Consider the following 18,554-nt stretch of genomic DNA (forward strand, 5'->3'; position numbering starts at 1 on the left):
GATTTCTGCCAAGTGAGAATTGCTCGCAAGTAAACTTTGCTGGAATCAATCAGAACTTAAGTCGAAGAGGGCAGGATCAAGGCGCTAGAAGACTTCCCCAGAGTTTGGGGGCTGGAAAACTATCTCACCACGTCCAAGACACGCGCAAAATTAGACATAAATTAAAATTACTCGGCGGGCGGCGGAGGGGGCGCCGTCCAACCTGAAGGGAATTCCCAGGGTCCCGTCCCCCCCCCCCCGCGCACACGCAGCACTTCCAGGGAATTTTCTACTAGATCCACAAGGAAAGGAGAAATTGAGGCGGAGAAGCCCGCGACGGAACAAGGGGGTGTTGTGTTGTGTTTTGAATTCTGTGATTTGCTTCGCCTTCTCTCCCCCCCCCCGTTACTCCTCCTCCACGCAGGAACTCGGGCAGTATCTCTCCCCCCCCCGCCCGATTTTCAAAAATGCGTTGCTTTGATATCGTCATCTCCGTTGCACATCCAAATATATATTTAAAATAATAATAACAGGCAAGACTCCCGACATCTCTGAGGAAACGATCGCGACTGGGGGCGGGGAGAGAATCGGCGTTGATCTATCCGAATTTTTCTGCCCTCTTAGCACTGAAAGAGACTGGCTGGGGGGGTGGGGTGGGGGGGGCGATATTTGGGGACGGGGACCAGGAGGCGTCCCTTCAATCTTTCTCCGCCTTACCTTCTTGCAAAACCAGCTGCTTTTCCCTCCATCGCTGCTTTTTAACTGTTAATCCCTTTTGTGTGTGTGTGTTGTTTTCAAATTCCTCTCTCGCTCCAGTTTCAGAAAGATCAGCGAAGTAGAAAGCTTGAAAGGGGGGGGGGTCCTCCGAGGTTGCAATACAAAAAATATTTAAGAGAATATTTTTAAAAACAGCGAGGAAGAAAGCAAATCCGATAAACAGCGATTAAAATATATTCCTCAAATCAATCCCGGAAGGAAGAGCAAAAGGCGCCTCTGGTTCTCCTCCTTCCCCATCTGCCTGGCGTGTTTTGTAAATCCAAAAGCGGAGCGAGCGAGTGCGGGTGTCTCTTGCTCCGAGTGCCCGGAAATCTCTCCTCTTTTTCTAAGATGTCTGAACCTACAAGCAGCAGGAAGAGGAACAGCGGCGGCGGCGGCGGCGGCAGGAGCAACTCCTCCAGATTCCCTTTCTGGAGCCTTTGCAAAGCACCAAGTTTGAGCTCCTCATTCTTTCTGAGATCCGGGGCGGGGTGGGGAGCAGGGAAGATTGATAGCTGCGCTCCGCAGCCCCAGCAGCAGCAGCTCGGGCCAAAAAAACACAGCTCAGCTTTTGCTTGCAACAGCTACAGTCTCGCTCCGCCGTCACCCCGGCTCCTCTCTTAAAGGGGCAGGTGCCGCTTCAGGAGCACTGCGACTTGGTGTGCATGTGTGCATGTCTGTTGGGGTGTGATATGCACGCAAAGTGTCACTCTTAGCTTCGATTTGATTGCTAAGCAGTCGTGAAGGAAGCAGGAGGCGCGGAGGATGCAAAGCCACCCAGCATACAAAACCCTGCGAACTTTGTCACTCGGCAAAATAAAAAAGTAGCCCGGGGCGGAGAGAGTGGGTGCCTTGTTTTCTTTTCAGCCAGGACTCAGGCCCAGAACTGGCTTGACTGCCAAGTGCTGCCCTACATGAATTAGAAGAAAGGTACATATTTCCTCTGAACATGCGCGAAGTGCATTTTCCTCTTCACTCATTTTTCTCCACGCCCCCCGAAAACGGAGCAAAGCTGCGGAAGTGAGGGTTTAAATGCCACTACTGAAGTGAGTTATTTTCAGGCAGTATTAGTATTCTTATTCTTACTAGTTTTATACCGTAATTGCTTTTTTATTGTTGTAAACCACTCTGGGACCTTATGATAAAGCGTGGGTAGGAAACGAAAGGAAGGAAGATTAACATTATGTCCATGATCTCCCACCTTCTCTTCCAAAGAGCTGAGCTGAGGTACCATCGTCCCTGTCTTCATTTTATATATTCTTACAAGAGCCCTGGTTGGGCTCAGAGATCACGACTAGCTCATTGTCCACCCAGGAAGCTTTGTACGGAAATTGAACCGACTGCTGGTCCAGCCAGACGTGGGCAAAGCAGTGGTCAGGGAGGATGGAGCCTTAAGGAGAGCTGGGCTGGGCCCGGCCAAGAGGCCAACTAAGCCAGCATCCGGTTCTCATGGTGGGAAGCCCAGGCGCGCACTCTGAGCACAACAGCCCTCTCCCCACTTCTACCATGGGACGTTGGCCACAGGTTGCACAGCTTTGCCTTACTCACACTATCATCACACTGACTTTCTGAGGCACAGGACAGAGCCACACAGAACCTACTTTTTTTATGCCAGAGGTCTTCCTCCAGCAGGAAAAGTGATGGGAACATATCACCTCTGAGCATGTGAAGAGTGCCTTTCCACACATGGCCATGTGAACACATCACTACAGTGGTACCTCAGGTTACATACACACTTCAGGTTACAGACTCCGCTAACCCAGAAATAGTGCTTCAGGTTAAGAACTTTGCTTCAGGATGAGAACAGAAATCGTGCTCCGGCGGCATGGCGGCAGCAGGAGGCCCCATTAGCTAAAGTGGTGCTTCAGGTTAAGAACAGTTTCAGGTTAAGTATGGACCTCCAGAACGAATTAAGTACTTAACCTGAGGTACCACCTTCAGACTTGTTTGGGGTTAGGAATAAGAGTCTACATGTGTCAAGCGGCAGAGGAACCAACCCCCACGGCAGGTTGCCAGGAACAGAGAAGACCAGGAAAAGTCCTTATTATCTGCTTTTTATTCAATATTTACAGAGAGGCTTCGGAATGCAGCCTCTTGGAATAATGGCCTTGTCCTGAGTAAATCTCTCCTACCCTTCTCTCCCACCTCCTCATTTGTCACCCTCCTTACGGTTGCCGCTTAGGGCCATCTGTCTCCGAATTCTTTGCTCTCCTACTTTTAAGGCTTGCTGGGTTCTGGGAGATGGTGGATCTGGAATGCTTTCTAGTGATAGCGTGTCAGCCAGCTGCTCCGGCTCTGCCGCCTCCTCCTCCTCCTCTCCCATTATTTCCCAACTTTTCCTCTCATCTTCCTCTGAGATGTGACCTCCCTCAAACCCCTGTTGTAATTCTGAACTACCTTCTTCTCTGGAAGGGTCTCCACCATTCCTCCTCTGCCCAGTCCCTGACAATATGCCAGGGATTGTGAATTCCAGGATGTTCTTTTCCCCCAAGGGTAAAGGCACGTGCGTGCGCACACACACATGCACACACACCTTTCTTCATCAGCATCCACACCCTCAGCTAGTAGGTGGGCAGCTGAACAAACAAGGGCAATGAGGAACAGCAATGGCAGTCTGGAGTTAGTGGTGGACCCTTCTGAGAAGATGGGGCCTTAGTAGCAGAGCTGGAGTTAAAGGTGGGCTTGGCTGGTCTCCAGCCAAGGCTCATGTCCTAGAGGAGGGGTCACTGCCAACTCCTGCAGCCTCCTGGCCCGGCTTCTGCTTGCTTGTTTGTCTGGCCACTTGCTCTCCCTGAGAGACCAAGCAGAAAGAGCTGTAGCCTCCATAAACCTTGTCAATCCTCCCCGCCATCTTTCCAGGAGGTGGCACGGATTGCAGTATGGATTAGGCCAGAGGGAAAGGCAAGTCAGTAGCAGCACTAGTAAGGAGGAAGTGGGTGCGTCCAGGGCAGAGGCCCCACTGAGGGAATCGTGCACAAGGAACACACACGCCTTGAAATCCAGGAATCACCCCTGCCAACCCCTATCCATAGCTAGCAAGAGCAGAATACTGTCAACTTTACAATGTAGACAATGCAGAATACATTATGCAAAAGTGGAATTTGCAGGAATGACACTGGCCACAGAACGTGGACTTTCACGCTGGAGAAGTTTGGCTGAAGTTGAGGCAGAAATATTTTAAAGCACAGAATACACCCAAGCCCTAGCTCTGATGAATGCCTCCATCTGTACCAGGCACAGCTCTTGAGGAACACTTTGGCATTTCTATTAACAGCAGTGCTATGAACAAAGCTCCCAAAAAATCCCACTTATTTGGGGGACAGTTTGCATCCAGGCATGTGTCTTAATGCTGAGTCATACTAAAAGGTTCTTAGGTTATGACTAAAAGTTTTCAGCCTCGCTAGCTTCAGAAATATCTGCCCTGAATCATCTGCTGAAGAAGTCTTGCATGTCTTCCATGGAATCATTGGAGGTTTTCAAGCAGAGGTTGGATGTGTCATGGTTTTGCTCCATAATGATCCAGAGCAAACCTCAACCCATAGTTTAGCAGAGTAAACACAGTGCAGGGTTCCAAAAAAGTTTCAGAGAAAATCTGCTTCATCCAGTATTATTTACTGAAGGTAAAAGAACATAACAGTTCACAAATCCAGCTGTACAGGATTGGCATAGTCCTTACAAATCCAGTTCCTGCAAAACCTGAGCACTTAAACATACTACGTACAGATCACCCCACAGGAACAAAAGACAGAGCCAAGAAGAAAAAAGAGAAAGAGAAAGCCAGGCTCCTTCTGGCCTCTTCTTATAGTTTGCATGACCTTGAGAGAAAGTTTCAGAACCTTCTTGAATCAATAGAATAGAAAGTATTTCTACACTTCAAAGCAAAAATGTACCTAAAAATACAAGCCGTGACAGGATGGCCACCTATCATTCATCCTTTAGTTGAGATTCCTGCATTGCAGGGGGTTGGACTAGATGACCCTTGGGTCCCTTCCAACTCTACAATACTTTGATTCTATGAATCCTAGGTGTTGCAAAGCATTCCAAGATGTGTTCTGGGGCTCAGTTTCTGCAGCTCATTGGCGAGATCTGTTGGATCTCACTGAACTGAGACCTAGGACACAGCTGACTGTTTTTATCTATATGAAGATCTTTCCTTTCTGCCTCACAAAGTGCACATGACAGCATTTCAGGCATATTAAGGGCCATATCAAATTCAACCCTGATTGCAGAAACATATCCCAAGCTATACATTTCAGCCTGGTGCACTGCAACTGTGACTGTGCCAACTCATTGTCCCCCTCCCATTTTTGTGTGCACAAATTATTGCATGATTTTCAGCATCTTTTATAGTCCTAATGGTATCAGACTTCAACAGTATGACTGAACAAATAATATATTTTCACAAAACATGTTATGTAGTGGCAGAAAGCTCTTCCTCACATCAAATGATTTTTCAGATATTACGTTGAAAGGTGGTGGGTGGAAGCAAACCAACTCATCCAGTTAGAATCCAGGTGAGCTTCGTGCAAGTAAATCAGAATGATGCTCTGTAAACAGGAGGAGCTCTGAACTTATTTCCAAGCTGTTTGCCTATTGACAGGGGGTTTAAGGGGAAGCTGGGCATCTTTCTGCCAGGGAGGCTGTAGCAAAATCCTGCAGTGAAACCTTGCATCCAGCAAGGGGTTTGACTAGATGACCTGCCAGGCCCATTCTCCCTCTGTGGTTCTCTTGTCTGGACTGAACATACTGCCAGTCACTTTCATCGGGTGACCTGGTGTTCCCGCATTATGAAAGAGGGAGGGAGGGAGGGAGGGAAAATGTCTCTCTCCCCACCACACCCTGCTCATAAATTTTATAAACAATGATCCTGCACTTCTTAGATGGCTACCAATTACATCTCCCTACAGAGGCACTGCTTAGAGGACAGATAGTGCAGCAAATGTACACAAAATAAAAACGAAATCCTCATTTCCGGAGCCAAGATGTTCTTTGACACACCTGGTCTGCAGCTGCCCTTTCCTGCGGAGCGGAGGCTGTGCGGGTCAGAGGGCAGCTGCATATTTCTCCAGAGGCCTCTGATCAGAGGAGCGAGCCAGAAAGCACTCTGCACATTCCTTAGATGCCTGCTCCCCCCTTTCCTCCCACATCTGCGAGGAGGCTTTGCGTGGGCTCTTTGTCTCTCCAGCCGCACTCACATGCCAATGCCTTGCACTTTGGTTGGCACCAGCCAAGGTTATCCTTGCTGGTGTTTGCCGGCGCTGAGTTTGCACTCCCATGCTGACTTTGCATGATATGCAGTTTGCATCGTTGGAGCGCTCTCGATTTACCAAGGATCAAGAGCCAAGTCACAAATTATGAAATTGCTAGGTGTTCTGTCCCTGCCAATAGGGTACCTCAGCCATGCCTAACTTGGAGCCCTTCAGATGTTTTGGACTACGCTTCTCATCATCCCTGACCCTTTGCCATGCTGGCTGGCAAAACATATGGAGGGCAGTAGGTTGGGAAAGGCTGGGGTTGCAGTGTGCCCCCCCCCCGGTTGGGATCACGTGGTAGTGGCAATCTTTTGGTCAGTTCTGTGGGCCCCTCACATTAATTGCCCCACAATGCTCCAGATGAAGCATCCCACAACAGAAGCCAAAATTTTAATTTGCTACAATGCTCCACATGTCACACACATAGTGGATAAATTCAGTTGGTGGTTTCGCTGTACTGGGCAGCAGGAAAAATATTTAAAGGGAAGCCCACAGCATGTTTTCATTGCTAGTGAGATTTTTCTTACCATCCATCTTCAAATGTTCTAGGATGCGGGTGCGGAAGTTATGGGCCTCTATGTGTCACTGTGGAAGAAAGGGCAGGAGCTCAGAGACAGAAGATCTCAGGAATGAACAAGCAAATATCAACAATTTTTGCTCCTATTTCCATTTTTGTTAGAATTCCCAAACTTCAGTACTTTTCACACTCACACAAATGTCCTAAAGTGATTTACAGCATAAAAGACACTAAAACCACATATAAAACTATCATAAAACACAATACCCAAAAATGCTATTTCAATCATATTCATAGAAAGGAACCCACACTAGCACAAGATGAGCACTAAAACAAACAAAAAAGGATAAAAGAAAAATAAAATACCACTATCCTCCACATTAATGGTCAAATGTTAGGGTTAAACAGAAATATTTTAGCCTTGTACCTGCGGAGAGTATTCCAATAATGGGGAGTCAACCCTGAAATGGCCCACTCTCGTGTTGCCACCTTCCGCACACAGAGAAGGGTCTCTGAGGACAAACACAAGTTCATGTAGTGAGAGGCGGTCCTTGAGGTGTTAGGGTCCTGATCTGCACAAGGCTTTATAAATCAAAACTAGCACTTTGCATTAAGCCAGGAAGTGCAGTGGCAGTGAGAGGAAGCAGAGGAGTAGAAGGGTGGTTTGTAGGATCATGTCTCCCCCATTACCACACTGTACTAAGCAAGGGAATGCTATTCTAACATTCTCTTGGGTGCCACATCTGCTCAAAAGGAGTGGAAACTTAGTTTTAAAAAAGCCAGATTCCTTAGGAATGACATCGGGCAACTTTCCCAGGTAATGTTAAGCCAGCAGTTGGGCAAATTACTATTATTTGCATTTGTGGGCACATGTCATTCCTCTCTTTGCTTATAAATAAGTACCTGTTTTACAGAGTGCATAATTGGACACAAACTAATTAAAAACAAAACAAGGAGCAAAATACCAAATATGCCTTGAAGCACTAATGATTAATGTGATACTGCCAAGCGTGCTGGGCTAAGCCAAGTATTTTGAGAGGTGTGTGTAAACTCTGAGCTGCTCCTTCACGTTTCATATCCAAACAACCACCTACTATTGATCACCAAGATGTCAGTCTCAGTTCTTCCCTCATTCTAAAGACAGCTGTCCAGGTCACTGTTGCCAGATCAAAATCTCAAAAATTAAGAGACACATCAAAACTAAAAAATGAATAAAGACACAGAGATGGCCATTATCTTCCAGCAGGATTTGAAAATGAAGGAACAATCCTTTTAATTACAACCATCAGGCCATTAAAATCAATCAGTCCTGGGGTTTCCATGCTTTCTGCCTTAAGGGAAACCTTTCAACATTGATTTGTTCGCAAAGAACCCCCACATATCACAAACCCCCATGGCCAGCTGTCTGTGTGTTTAGTTATGAAGGTGACCGTTTTCACATTGCTCCAGAAGGAGAAAGGCATCACCAAAGAAGAGGGCATAGATCTGCATAAAATGTGCATATGTTGATTTATAGAGAGAGAGGCACACATTTAGAAATCATTACTATAACATAACTTAAATAGAAACACACTTATGTCTCACCATAGTGGGAAAGACCAAGTGATTTGTGTGTCTGCTCAGTCTGCCATCCAGGTGCTAATCGCTTAGAAGTTTTGATGATTAAAGCAATACATAAATCCTGCTAAATTAAAAATAAATAAATAACTGCTAATGGCCACTTCTGTCCAGAGCTGGAGTGAGGCATAGGTCAGCAATAAAACCATAAATCAGTCGATGTCATTGAAGTTAACTCTTTATTCAAATAAACCCAAACAGCTCAGTCCTAGTGGTCACAGCAAGGGTGCTGTGAGAAGGAGTAAAACAAAGTGTGCCTCGAACTCAGTTGTAAATTCCAGCGTTGGGCTGTTGTAAATTCCAGCGTTGGGTTCGGCTGCAGGGGAGCCAGGTCAACAAGATAAGGAAGTAGAAAGAGTCTCTAAATAAGGTTAGGTTTAGAGAGTGTAGAATGGATGATGTATTAGTACCATGTCTTTGATGATTAGATAGATTGTAAGCCAAGCTTCAAATGAAGGGCGGCAGCAATAGGGATAAATACACTTGCCCGTCCATTGTTCGGGGCTCTTCGTACCACCCTGGGACGGGGAGCCCGCATTTGCAAACGCGTTATAATAAAAGGGAAGTAATAGACCTTATCTCGGTGTCTCCTTGTCTCATTGTAAGTCCACGTAAGAAACTTCTCACAATTTTTGGCGTCCTACGACGTGGGGCTCTCGACGACCTGCTCGGCGGGGGCTGGGGAACGGATCAGCCGGCACTCCGACTTTCGGAGAGATCTGTTGCTCAGGGCCCGCGGTGACAGGTTCCGGGAGCTGGAAGGACGGAGAACCGACTTAAGATATTCTGAAAGACTGGTGGTCTGGGACCGCCGCAGTCGGGGACTGCCTCGCCCTGCAGGGACGCCTGCCAGTTTACCAGCCACCGAGAAGGAGGCACTAGACTGAAGGGGGTGAGTATCTTGGTAATATATCCCTGGGAAGGGGAATATTGGGTGTTGTTGGTGTGTGGTCTCTGTATGAAAGAGAGGTTCCAAACGGACGCGTGAGTGTGGACCGGGGGGCCTGGGACCCCGGCGGGAGGATTAGCTTGCGGTTCCGTTCTCCCGCGAGGGAAACGGCCAGGCGATTCCGCGCGATTGTGCGAGTGAACGAAAAAGAGACATAAGAGACATAATAGAGTATGGGAAAGAGTCAGAGTACATGTAGAAGGGCCCCCAGTAATGGGACCAAGGACCCCATAGATCCCAATAGTTTTGTTGGCTTGGGATGATAAGGACATAAGACCCTATAGTAGGGGATTAGTCAAAGAGACAATGATTAATCTGTGTAGAGTAAGGTGGCCAGAATACCCCATAGGACCCGATGAAGGGTATCGTTGGGATCCAGATGGGGAAACAAACCCATACTGGATCAAGCAGTTGAAATTCTATTTGATCAAATCTAAAAAAGATAAAGAAAGACCATACATAGAATTATGGTCCCATGTAACTTTTTACGGGCCAGATCCACCACCATTGAGACAATTTCCACTTAAAGAAAAGAAAATAGAGTCTGATGAAGAGACAGCGATACCTCCACCCACCGGCGCACCCCTGGCAGTGCCTGGATTGGCCGACCTCCCCCAACCACTGCCTCCGCCACCACAGCCTGGCTGTCGTGGAGGACTCAGTGATTTGCCTCCGGACTATAATCGTGTGAGTCCGACCCCCGCAGTCAGGGCGACCGCACCCCCATATGAGACAGCCCCATCATCCGGCCCAAATGTTTTGAGGCCCAACGACGGTGTAATGTCTAGTCCCCCTCTTTATGAGATGTTAAGGCATTCAAGGCTACGAAAAGAATTGGAACAGTGTAAACGAGATTTGGAGAATTTACCGTACAAAGAATATCCATTGCCGGATGACGATTCAGACAGCAGTACTAACTTGAGAAAGAGAAATCCATGCATAGTACAAAATTATCCCCTGAGGGAAACCCCTGGCGGAATCAATGCAGCCGGACAGCCCGTAATGGTATATGTGGTCAGCCCTATAAAACCCTCTGAACTCAGAGAATTAAAGCAAACTTTGCCTAAACTACATGAGAATAGTCAGGAGGTAGCAAACCTCCTACAAATGTGGATGGGACCACACCTATATACATATACAGAATTGATGTATATATTGGGACATTTATTCACTCCAGAAGAAAAGGCAATGATACGGAGGGCAGCAATGCAATATTGGGAAGTAAGGGAACAGGCGCGAGTGGCTGCGCCCGCGGGTAACCAGGGGGCCCCGGCGGCAGTTCCGCCGGAGACCAAATTTCCTATAGGGGACCCAAATTGGAATATAAATAACCCAGACCATCGTGTCCAGCTTACAGATTTAAAAGAAATGATTTTGGAGGGTATCAAGAGGGCAGTGCCTCAAAGTACCAATTTAACCAAGGCTTTTGAGGTTAATCAAATGAGGGACGAGTCACCAGGCGATTTTATACAAAGGATTAGAGAACATTTGACTAAATATTCCGGAGTTACGCCGGACTCTCCAGCATTTGATAACCTGTTAAAGATGCAATTTGTAACCAAGGCATGGCCTGATATTCAAAAGAAATTGCAAAAGATGAATTGGCAAGATGCCGCGACTATAGAGTTAGTAAGAACGGCACAACAGGTTTTTGTTAATCGTGAGGTAGTCAAACAAAAGCAAAAATGCCAGATGATGGTAGCGGCTATCCAAAAGGCAGGAGAGGAGAAAAAGAAAATCGGAGAACAGAATGGGAACCGAGAATTTCAGACCAAGGGGAATTTCCGAGGAAGTGGAGGTTACAGAGGCAGGGGGTCTTATGGACCGGGCAGGGGCTCTGGTCCTAGGACCGGAACAATAATATGTTACCGATGCCAGAAGATGGGTCACTTTGCTAGGGAGTGTAGGACGCCGCGGGACCAGATACCCGATGCGCCTGTCAGACAGAGACAAGGACCTCCCCGAGATAATGAGGACACGGGGACCGAATTGTATAGTCTCTACGAAGACTAGGGATGCTCCGGCTCATGCTCTGGGACCCGGAATGAGCCACTGGTTAATTTGTTTGTGGGTCCCTCTCGGAAACCCGTTGTGTTTCTGGTGGACTCTGGGGCAGCCCGATCATCTGTTTCTGTAAATATACCAGGAGTAAGGAAAACTTTAAAAACAGTCAAAGTGATAGGGGTAAGTGGCAAGTCCACCGAAGTCTACCAATTAGAACCAAGCAAAATTGTTCGGGGGGAAAAGGAAATCAAAGCATCCCTGCTGTTCATACCAGAGTCAGGAATAAATTTATTAGGTAGGGATCTCATGGTTTCATTGGGGTATAGATTAATGGATGAGGAAAAAGGAACTCCAATGTATACACTCCAGCTGGAAGAAGAGAAACAAATCAATCCTAAAGTGTGGGTAGATGGGAAAACTATGGGGAAGATGGAAATGGACCCAATAAAAATCACAGTGAAGCCTGGCATTACTCATCTATGGACCTCACAATACCCGATGAAACGAGCAGGGAGAATAGGTTTGCAGCCGGTGGTCGACGCCCTTTTAAATCAGGGGCTTATAGAAACTACGATGTCACCTTTTAATTCACCCATATTGGCCGTACAGAAGAAAGATGGCAAATATAGGATGGTACAGGATTTGAGAAATATAAACAGCATAGTGGTACCCCGATTTCCCACCGTGCCAGATCCTTATACGTTATTGAGCCGGATCCCTCCTTCCACTCGATGGTATACAGTAGTTGATTTAAAGGACGCCTTTTGGGCATGCCCTCTGGACAAAGACAGTCGAGATTTGTTTGCCTTCGAGTGGGAGGATGTGGAGACCGGTCAGAAAAGGCAGTACCGGTGGACGGTCTTGCCCCAAGGATATACAGAGAGTCCTCTGTTGTTTGGACAGGCACTGGGGGAAAGATTGAGGGAGTTTAAACCCACTGGATCCAACAAGGTTCTGCGGTATGTAGACGACCTACTATTGATTGGGGAAAAAGAGAAGGAAGTTAAATGTGATTCTATTCGGCTATTGAATTGGCTAGGTGATTTAGGAGTTAAGGTATCCAGAGAAAAATTGCAATTCACTGAGCGGAGGGTTAAGTATCTGGGACATATTTTAGATGGGGGAACCAGGCAATTAGACCCAGATAGAGTAAAAGGGATCATGGAACTACGACCACCTAAAGATAAAACTGATGTAAGAAGAATGTTAGGATTATTGGGATATTGCAGATTGTGGATAGATCAGTATTCAAAGTTGACTCAGTTTTTGAATAGGAAACTGACAGGAAAACAAGAGGAGGTGCAATGGGACGAGGAAGATAAGGCCAGGTGGGAAGAAATTAAGAAAACTTTAATAACTAGTCCGGCTCTGGCCCTGCCAAATCTACAGCAGCCGTTCCACTTGTATGTGACAGTGGCTGCTCAGACGGCAGTAGGAGTCCTGGCTCAGAAAAGAGGGGGGCGATATCAGCCAGTAGCTTATCTAAGCGCAACCTTAGAACCAGTGGTTAGAGGATGGCCGGCGTGCATTCAAGCGGTGGCTGCAGCGGCCGAATTAGTATTGGAAAGCAGGAAATTGACCTTTGGGGGAGCACTGATAGTGCACAGCCCTCATCAGATAGGCGCAGTACTGACAGGTGCTGCACCCACCTGGATGACGGACAGGCGCCTAGTGCAATATGAAGGGATACTCAGAACTGGAAATGATATAACCATAGGGACAGATAGAAATTTGAATCCAGCGGAATTCCTAAGAGGGGAGCGGCAAGAATGGGAACTCGAGGAGCATGATTGCCTTAAGGATATAGAATTAATGGCCAAAGTTAGGGAAGATCTAAGCGAGGTACCTCTAACGGAAGGGGAAAGATGGTTCGTAGATGGATCTAGTCATGTGAGGGAAGGAAAAAGAAGGTCGGGATACGCAGTGGTCAAGGAAGACGGGGAGACGATAGAGAGTGGGGCCCTCCCTAGCACGTGGTCAGCCCAGAAATGTGAAGTAATGGCGCTAACCCAAGCCCTGGAATTGGCAACCGGGTTAGATGTGACAATCTGGACTGACTCAAGATATGCATGGGGAGTGGTGCATACTTTCGGTCGGACCTGGAGAGAAAGGGGCTTCATAAAGGCGGATGGGAAACAAATTGAACACGTTGCTTTACTCGAGCGGCTACTAGAATCCCTGATGGGACCTCGGAAGATAGGCATTGTGCACATCCTCGCCCACACCAAAGGACACAGTTCGGAGGAACAGGGAAATGCATGGGCTGATCTCCGAGCGCGAGAAGCGGCGGAGGGGGAACCAAGGAAGGAAATATTTAAACAATGTGTCCTGCAAGTACCTGTGATTGACCCGCAGGATGTAAAAGATTTAGTGTTCACTCAAAAGGAGAAAGAATACATGGAAAAGGAGGGATGGGAAAGAAAAGGAGAAAGTTGGGAGACTCCGGAAGAGCAAATGGTCCTTCCAAAATCAACTATGTTAAATATATTGGAGAAAATACATGAAGGAAGTCATTTAGGCACGGAGGGAATGGTGAATTTGGTGAAGTCAGTGTATTGGAGTAGAGACATGTGGCCGATGGCGCACGCCATCGCATGGAAGTGTCTGATATGTCAAAAGGTTAACAAAGCCCGGGCAAGGAAAACTGAAAGGGGTGGGCGGCCTCTAGCGGTATGGCCCTTCCAGAGAGTACAAGTAGATTTTACCGAACTGCCAGAAAGGGGGGGGCAGAAGTATTTGTTGATATTTAAAGATCATTTGACAGGTTGGATTGAGGCCTTCCCTAGCCGTAGGGCCACAGCTCAGGTGGTTAGCAAAGCCATTCTGGAACACATTCTTCCTCGGTATGGAATAATAGAAGTCATAGACTCTGATAGGGGAACTCATTTCACCCAAAAAGCAATGCAGGAGGTAATGAGAGCTGTGGGGATTATGTGGAGTTTCCACACGCCCTGGCACCCTGAGAGCAGTGGAAAGGTGGAACGGGCGAATGGGGAAATAAAAAAACATTTGACTAAGTTATATCTTGAAAATGGGCTGCCTTGGACGAAAAATCTCCCTTTGGCACTATTAAGGATGAGGGTAGCTCCCCGAAAAGACACTGGTCTGTCCCCTTTTGAGATGATGATGGGTCACCCATATTTGGTAGTATTAGGAAACCCTCAAATCGAGTTCAGGGATCAGTTTATCAGGAAATATTTGCAGTCACTGTCCCAGTCTCTGTTATCTTTCCACAGACAAGGCATACTAGCACAGCGGCCCCCGCTCCTGGAGCAACAGCACATCTTTCAGCCCGGAGACCTGGTCCTGATAAAGGCTTGGCGGACGGAGAAACTCAGCCCGAGTTGGGAAGGCCCATACCAGGTCCTGCTCACAACCGAATCAGCAGTACGGACCAGAGAGCATGGATGGACCCATTACCACCGGGTGAAAAGAGCTCCACCTGAAAATTGGACAGCAGTGACTAGTCCAAATAATCCGCTGAAAGTTACGCTTACCAAATCAGGAACCGGGATCCAGAAGGGCGCACCTAGACTGTGATGTGTTTGTTTTGTACCTGTGTGTGCTTTTTCGAGTGCTGTTGCTGTCAACATTGCGAAGGGTGTGTGCAGTGTGTGCATTGTACTGAAAGGTGCAGCATCATCTTTATAGAGGACGTTATACTCCAATATTGTGAAGTGAAATTAGGAGGGGAGGTAACGTGCCAATTAGCAGAAACCCCAACGGTGAGGCAAGCTTTAATCTATTTGAACCCCACACATGAAAGGTAACTGGCAAGTATTAGGAATAGTATTAATAGGATGGGCCACTTCATGGGCAACCCAATCGGAACCCCAGTGCACCGAATGCATCCACACAACCCGAACAGGCAATAAAATCACACAGACCCTAATGTATTATAATATAGCCCCAGAATGTGTTCAACAGTTAGATCCTTGTGTTCACAACCAAACTCAATATTATAGATGTAGGGTAAAAGGAAACAAGACGGAATGCTATGAACCCCTGGCGGTGGGACCCATAACTTCCAGTATATATGTTTACGGATATAAGGGCGGAACCGCTAATCAAGCTGGTGAGGGGAGAAGTATGTGTTCCTTGGCCCAAAACCGACAGGGTTATATAGCACATAATACAACAAGGGGAGAGGGCAGGATTATGGTCTGTTTTGATGCTTGTATCGCAATAGATAAAGGACAGGGCCCAAATGGAGGGGCAGGGGTCTGGTGTGGAAATCGTGGATGGGAACAATCATATTTACAGGAAAGAAAGTACCTTTTCCAGAGAATAAAAGGAAGCAACGTGGGGGCTGGGGCCGGGGTATATAATTATTGGTACACAGAGGGAGTTAATAAGCAGCCCACCTATAGAGGCCCTGAGGGAATAAATCTCACTAGGGGAGCTGCCTCCACCGACTGCTCCACAGGAAAATGCAACCCAGTATGTCTATGGGCGAGCGAGAGACCTTCTACTTCGCCTAAACTTGTGCACATAGGTATAGGCATTGATGGGACTGGAAAAGATCCTTATGGATATCTCATCATACAAATACACACAACTAAGGTAACGAGACAACCCATATCAGTATTCGAAGATTTTGAGGAAGAAGTACAGCATTTAAATACCCTTCCCCTACCCCCTAAAGCCCATAATATGTTCCTAAGTTTAGCTGAGACTATAGCCAAGGAATTAACGGTGAAAAATTGTTTTGTATGTGGAGGAACAAATATGGGGGATCAGTGGCCATGGGTGGCTCATGAAGTAAACTATACGGAGGTATATAAAACACAAAACAATTACACTTATAAGCATTTGGGTAACGAGGTATGGCAAATCTCTAATCACCTAGTTGGGACAGAATGCTTCACCAGGAACACCAGCCGAATAAATGGAACGCATGTGGGGACACTCCCTTGTATAGGACAATGGGAGGACAAACAGTGGTGGAGTCAAGGGAATAATAATAAAACTTGGCCCTCTCCCCTCGGAAATATTACCAATATGAGCTTTCTCCTAGACCCGGAGAACAGAATGCTAGAATGGAAAACCCCCGATGGGTTTTACTGGGCTTGTGGGAGCTATGCTTACAATAGGTTACCTTTGAATTGGGTCGGCTCATGTGTATTGGCAACCTTAAGACCTAGTTTCTTCCTACTCCCTTTGCATACTAAAGCAAAACTAGGAGTCCCAGTATATGATGAAATAGGACCACGACGAAAACGGGGAATCCATATAGGAAAATGGACAGATACAGAATGGCCCCCAGAGAGAATTATCCAATATTATGGTCCAGCCACTTGGGCAAATGATGGCACAGCCGGATCCTTTGGCAGAGATCCCATCTATTTGCTGAATCGCATTATCCGTTTACAGGCAGTTGTAGAAATAATTACTAATGAAACAGCCGCAGCGTTAACCAAATTAGCTAAGGAAAGTGCTAAAAGCCGAACATATATTATGCAAAACAGGCTTTCTTTGGATTATTTATTAGCAAAAGAAGGCGGGGTTTGTGGAAAATTTAATCTTACTAATTGTTGTATTGAAATAGATGATAGTGGGAAGGTGGTGAAAGACATAGCAGACCGTATGGTAAAGTTAGCACATGTACCGGTCCAGACTTGGGATGGATTAAATTTTAAGGATATGTTTGGTTCATGGTTCCCTAAATTACCTGGTCTGCAGGCCATAGTGGCCCTAATTGGGTTAATTGCGGCAGGATGCGTTTTAATTCCATGCATTTTGCCAATCTTCGTTAGAACTATCAATAATTCTTTGTCCCTCCTAGCAGAACGGAAGGTATCCACATATTTTATGAAGATGCAATATGCCTCAGTACCCACATCAGATGAGGAAGCAGAAATAGCAGCCCAAGAATTATTATGTGAGTTCGAGACAAGATACAAAAAGAGGGGGGATTGTGAGAAGGAGTAAAACAAAGTGTGCCTCGAACTCAGTTGTAAATTCCAGCGTTGGGCTGTTGTAAATTCCAGCGTTGGGTTCGGCTGCAGGGGAGCCAGGTCAACAAGATAAGGAAGTAGAAAGAGTCTCTAAATAAGGTTAGGTTTAGAGAGTGTAGAATGGATGATGTATTAGTACCATGTCTTTGATGATTAGATAGATTGTAAGCCAAGCTTCAAATGAAGGGCGGCAGCAATAGGGATAAATACACTTGCCCGTCCATTGTTCGGGGCTCTTCGTACCACCCTGGGACGGGGAGCCCGCCTTTGCAAACGCGTTATAATAAAAGGGAAGTAATAGACCTTATCTCGGTGTCTCCTTGTCTCATTGTAAGTCCACGTAAGAAACTTCTCACAGTGCCAACTTTAATAAGATAAGGGGGAGGGGCAGATCGCATGATGAGGTGCATGCACACCATTTGAATGGCAATGCCCATCAACTCTGGGGCGGGCAGCCCCCTCAAATACTTGAGGGGAGGGCAAAGGGATTTCAGCTCCTTCTCAGTAGGTCTTGCCCCAAAGAAACAGTTGCGAGGACTGAGGGTCTCTGGCTTCCCACCGCTCTCTAAGGCTCCTCCCTTGGTACCTTCTCCAGCGTCTTGTCTTGTTGCTCTGCCCTCTTGATTTCTCTTCATTGAAGGGGGGGGGGCTGGTCACCACAGAAGGGGGAGACTCTCTGGATTATTCAGCAACCTGCCTCCACTCTGCTTCTTGACCCCTCTCTGCTCCTGCTCCTGATTCTGGACTGCTCTCTGCTACTTCCTTATCCTGCTCATTAAACCCTGTTGCTCTTTCAACTTCTGACACCTCCTCCCAGTCTTCTCCTCCTGACCATGCAGCCTCCTCCCGCCACCAATCCCCTGGCTCTGAGGCTTGGTCCCCTGGAGGTCCCCTTGGGGGTTCCCCATTGATGCCTCCCACCACTCCTTTGCATCCAGCCAGTCCATGACAGCTTCATGTCCTCTGCTGCTCTCTCTTCTTTCAACCATGCTCAGACTAAACAGCCCATCAAATAGAGGACACCTTCAAACAGGGGTCTGTCCTCTGTAAAGTAGGGCAAATGTTCACACTTCTAATGAGATGCAGCTTTGTTTCATACTTTGGCATACTAAAGTACTTGGTCAGGCCATTTGTCAAGAGGCTTGGTGTTCACACACCTCCTCCTCCTCCTCCCCATTTCTCACCCTCCTTCCCTTTCGTGGCCCATTCTCTCTACACACACACACACAGAGAGAGAGAGAGAGAGAGAGAGAGAGAGAGAGAGAGAGAGAGAGAGAGAGTTAGTACTGAATGTGCACTAACCATAGTTTACTTCCCAAACAGCACTAGAAACTGGTTTGGAATGGAACATAGGAAACTGCCTTAAAAAAATTTGTTCACCTATGTTAGGGATGGAGGAGTAATTCAGCTTTGTTTGCATTTTAATGAGAAACTTGCACTTATCAAACCAATACACAAACAAAAACATATCTAGCCTTTTAAATTTGCTACTCTCCCATTTTGCAATGCAGTTCTCCAAATAA

The 18,554-nt window shown here is 46.8% G+C and overlaps 1 protein-coding gene across 19 annotated transcripts in view; it reads right to left on the reverse strand.

Moving 5' to 3' along the window:
• Window positions 1–1,318, reverse strand: part of NCOR2 (nuclear receptor corepressor 2) — a 343,395-nt gene extending 342,077 nt beyond the window's left edge. For 17 of the 19 annotated variants that reach the window (XM_081892760.1, XM_081892767.1, XM_081892762.1 and 14 more), the window contains exon 1: window positions 697–1,318. The gene's annotated coding sequence lies outside the window, so the exon portion shown is untranslated. The remainder of the gene's footprint in view (window positions 1–696) is intronic. The other 2 variants (XM_081892751.1, XM_081892750.1) reach the window with 1 other exon arrangement.
• Window positions 1,319–18,554: the final 17,236 nt, after the last annotated feature.

The sequence above is a fragment of the Podarcis melisellensis genome, assembly GCF_964234715.1.
Source record: "Podarcis melisellensis genome assembly, chromosome: 16".
In the NCBI taxonomy this organism is placed as follows: domain Eukaryota; kingdom Metazoa; phylum Chordata; class Lepidosauria; order Squamata; family Lacertidae; genus Podarcis; species Podarcis melisellensis.